Here is a 4,797-nt window from a genome sequence, read left to right as displayed (position 1 = left end):
CATTGCTGTGAGTGGGGTGTTGAAGTCTCCTACGATTATGGTATTACTATCGATGACTTTCTTTATGTTTGTGATTAATGATTTACATATTTGGGTGCTGTCACATTTGGCGCATAAATATTTACAATTGTTAGGTCTTCTTGGTGGATAGACACCTTCATTATGACATAATGCCCTTCTGCATCCCTTGATGCAGTCTTTATTTTAAAGTCTAGATTGTCTGAGATAAGTATGGCTATTCTACCTTTCTTTGGCTGACCATTAGCATGATAGATGGTTCTCCATCCCCTTGTTTTCAATCTGAAGGTGTCTTTAGGTCTAAACTGGGTCTCCTGTAAACAGCATATAGATGGACCTTGTTTTCTTATCCATTCTGTTACCCTATGCCTTTTGATTGGAGCATTGAGGCCACTGACATTTAGAGTGAGTACTGAAAGATATGAATTTATTGCCATCATGATGCTTGTACACTTGGAGTTTCTGGTGGTGTTCTCTGCTTTCTAATCTTCGTTGCTTTTGGTATATATATATATATATATATATATATATATATATATATATATGTTTTCAACTTTTCTTCCCTCAGAAAGTCCCCCTTAAAATTTCTTGCAGGGCTGGTGTAGTGGTCACAAATTCCTTTAATTTTTGTTTGTCTGGGAAACTTTTTCTCTCTCCTATTTTGAGTGACAGCCTTGCTGGATAAAGAATTCTTGGCTGCATTTATTTTTTTATATTATTTATTTAATGTTTATTTTTTTTTGACAGAGAGAGAGAGACAGAGACGGTGAGACAGAGCATGAGCAGAGGAGGGGCAGAGAGAGAGGGAGACACTGAATCTGAAGCAGGCTACAGGCTCTGAGCTGTCAGCACAGAGCCCGACATGGGGCTCGAACTCACATACCGCAATATCATGACGAGAGCCGAAATCGGACGCCTAACCGACTGAGCCACCCAGGCGCCCCTGCATATTTTTCTGATTCAGCACACTGAATATATCCTGCCACTGCTTTTGGCCTGCCAAGTTTCTGTGGATAGGTCTGCTGCAAACCTGATCTCTCTTCCCTTTTAGGTCAGGGAACTTTTTTTTTTTTCCCTTGCTGCTTTCATGATTCTCTCCTTGCCTGAGTATTTTGTGAATTTGACTATGATATGCGTTGTTGATGGTCGGTTTTTGCTGAATCTAATGGGGGGTCCTCTGTGCTTCCTGCATTTTGATGTCTGTGTCTTTCCCCAGGTTTCGTAAATGTTTTCTGCTATGATTTGCTCACATAACCCTAATACACCTATATCTCTCTCTTCCACTTCTGGGCCCCTATGATTCTGCTGTTGTTCCTTTTTAATGAGGCACTGGCTTCTCTAATGCTTAAATTGTGCTCTTTTGCCTTAATCTCCCTCTTTTTTTTTCTGCTTCGTTATTCTCCATAAGTTTGTCCTCTATATCGCGGATTCTCTGTTCTGCCTTGTCCATCCTTGCCGCCACTGCATCCATCCGTGATTGCAGCTCAGTTATAGTATCTTTAATTTCATTCTGGCTATTTTTTCCTTCTTTTATCTCTGCAGAAAGGGATTCTAATCTATTTTCGACCCCAGCTAATATTCTTATTATCATGATTTTAAATTCTGGTTCAGACATCTTGCTTGTATCTGTGTTGGTTAAATCCCTGGCTGTCGTTTCTTCATGCTCTTTCTTTTGGGGTAAATTTCTGCTGAATTCTGTGGTTCAGGTTGTGCAGATTGTTGTGTTACTCCTCCGATCAGTGTTCTAGGTGTGTAGGATGGTTTCGTGTTGGCCTGGCTGTATTTCATGGATGGGAGACACACACAAAACTTCCATGCTCTTCCGCCATCTTAGCCCCACCCCCCATTCACAAATATTTTAAAAACGTATCTCAGGGTACCTGGGTAGCTCAGTCGGTTAAGCATCCAACTTAGGCTCAGGTCATGATCTCACAGTATGTGTGTTTAAGCCCCACGTGGGGTTCTCATTGGGCTCGCCACTGTCAGCGCAGAGCTTGCTTCAGATCCTATCTTCCTCTCTCTCTGCCCCTCCCCTGCTGGCTTGCTTGGTCTCTCTCAAAAATAAACAGTTAAAAAAATTATCTCAATAGATGTGAAATAAACATCTTTTCACATTCAATATTCATTCATGACAGAACTTAGAAAACTAGTATTATAAGGGAACTTCCTTAATATACTTGTAGCAGAAAGACCCTAAGTGACGCCATATCTGCCCTTGAGTATTGTCACCTTTTCTTTATAATTATGTTCTCTTAAGAACTGTGACTTGATTCTAGCTTTTAGAATATGGCAAATGTAAAGGAATGTTGCAGACATAATTCAGTTAATTCAGAGTCAATCAAAAGAGGATCATGCTAGGCAAACCTGATCTAATCATGTGAATACACTTCAAGGAGGCCTGAGCCTTCTCTGAAGTGACATTCTCCTTGCTGGCCTCCTAAACTAAGCGGCCGTATTAAGGAAGTCTATGTGGCCAAGAACAAGGAACAGCCTTGCTCTAGGCTGAATATTTGTGTCCCCACTCACCCAAATTCATGTGTTAACTCTTAATGTTCAACGTGATAGTATTTAGAAGTGGGGGATTTGGGAAATGATGAAGTCACGAATGTGGAGCCCTCATGAATGGGATTAGTGCCCTTATAAAGGAGGGCTGTGAGAGCTCCCTTGGCCCTGCACCAAGCAGGAAGACCAGCGTCCATGAACCAGGAAGCAGGACGTCGCTGTACACTAAATCTGCCAGTGCCTTCATTTTGGACTTCCCAGCTTCCAGAAGGGTGAAAAATAAAACTTTTTATAAGCCTATGGTATTTTGTTAGAGCAGCCCAAAAGGACTAAGACAAGTGTCTGGGAACGCTTAGGACCTAAGCCTCCAACTAGCCAACAACTAGCAAAGAGCTGTGGAAATGAGTCCAGTCATCCAGTCACAAGGAAATTCTCTTAAAAACAAACTCAATGGGCTTGGAAGCAGATTCTTCCCCTTTGAAGCGCCCAAATGGGGAAGCGCAGTCTAGTGGACACCTTGGCTACAGCCTTGTGAGAACCTGAACAAAGGACTCAGCTAAGCCATTGCTTAGCTTCTGACCCATAAAAATGTGAGATAAATGCGTGGGGCTTTAAGACACTGTGTTGATGGTGATCTGTTGTAAACGGCAAGAGCAACCTAAGAGACTAATAAAAGACTTACTTTTAAAAACCCCACTATCTACATAGTTACAGAAAACTACTTTTACATGTTGCAATTTCAAAAAGACATGAACGCTCACTATCCTCACATTTACTCAACGTCATTCTTGTAGTAGGAAAGAAAAAAAATGAAAGCTCTAGGAATTGGAAAAAAAATGCCCCTATTTATAGTTTATATGTCACTGCATGTACCAAATCCAAAAGAATCTGCAGACAAACACTCGAGTAAGAAACAATATATTGTGGGGAATAAGCTTAGATAATTAAAAGACTAGTTCTTTGGAAAAATCAGTATAAGAAATGTCTTTCCTTACAAACTGTTGGCCGATTCGATGCAATTCCAATGAGAAACGGCTTTGGAGAGCTTGCCAAGTTGATTATAAAAGACCTGTAGAGCCCTTCCTTCCTTTCCTCTTTATCATCCCCAACATTTTAGTTCCCAGTCCTAGAAACAGAGGCATGGAGTTGTGGGGGTCCAGAGTGAGGTGTTGGAGCTTAGAATGGGGAAGGCATTACGTGTAGGACAGTCACCCTGCACAGTGTTGGAGCTCAAGTGAGAGCATCCCTGAAAGGTGAATGGTATAGAATAATGAAGTATCACAGACTGAACAGGGTAGGGAGGCATCTGCACAGGGGAAGAATAGCCCAGCGTGGGTTTTCAGAACCTGCAGGGGAGCAAATCATCTGCAGAAGAGGTGGCCTGGCACAGGGTGTCTGAGAAAGGAGATATTTACATGTCTCAAAGTACTTCCCCATAAAATCCTAAATAATTGGAAAGTGGAAAGAACATTCCAGGCGAGAAACCTGGCAGATACTACCTCCGGTGGCCAACATTAACATCACCAGTATGGGGACAATTCAAAATTGTAGGTCACATGATAGGATGCAAAGAGTAGGTTGTAGTGATACTCTTGCGAAACATGTATGGTCTGAATTTTACCATAAGGAAACCTAAGAAAAATCCACATTGAAAGACATTCCACATTACTGGAATTTAGTGGTCAACAGGTTAAAAGTCATGAAAATCAAGGAAAGACAAAGGAAGTGTTCTAGAGTGAAAGAGACTAAGACATACAACTGAATTCAATACATGGCTCTGAACAGGACCTTCCTTGGTATAACGTATACTACAGATAAGTGTCCAAACTTAAAAAGAATTATGAGGAATAAATGATAGAATTATACCGAACATTTGAACAAAAGAGTTTTAATGGGTGCACTGACTACACACAGATTTTTTTTTTCAGTACTGGAAATGTATTTTCTTTCATAATTTTCTTCATGGTATTTTTTTCTGTAGCTTACTTTATTTTAAGAATAGAATATGATACATATACAAAAGATTATTGGTAGTAGTAGTGGTTAAGACTTTGGGGGTCAAAAGTTGTTCATGGCTTTTTGACTGTGGGGGGGGGGGTCAGAGCCGTTAACCCCATTGTTTAAGAGTCAAGTGTATTAGAGTTAATGTTCTTATTGTGAAGGTTGTATGGTAGTTATGTGGAATGTACTGACTTGTAGGATTTAAATGCTACAGGAATCAGGCATCCCATTAGCAATTTACTTGCAAATGGCTCTGGGGCGGGGAGGGGGGGTTCT

This window comes from Lynx rufus, unplaced genomic scaffold (genome assembly GCF_022079265.1).
Source record: "Lynx rufus isolate CCGP_SWC_20201006 ecotype Redwood Valley unplaced genomic scaffold, mLynRuf1.p SCAF_15, whole genome shotgun sequence".
NCBI classification, from domain to species: Eukaryota; Metazoa; Chordata; class Mammalia; order Carnivora; family Felidae; genus Lynx; species Lynx rufus.
Note: the sequence above shows the minus strand (reverse complement) of the source record.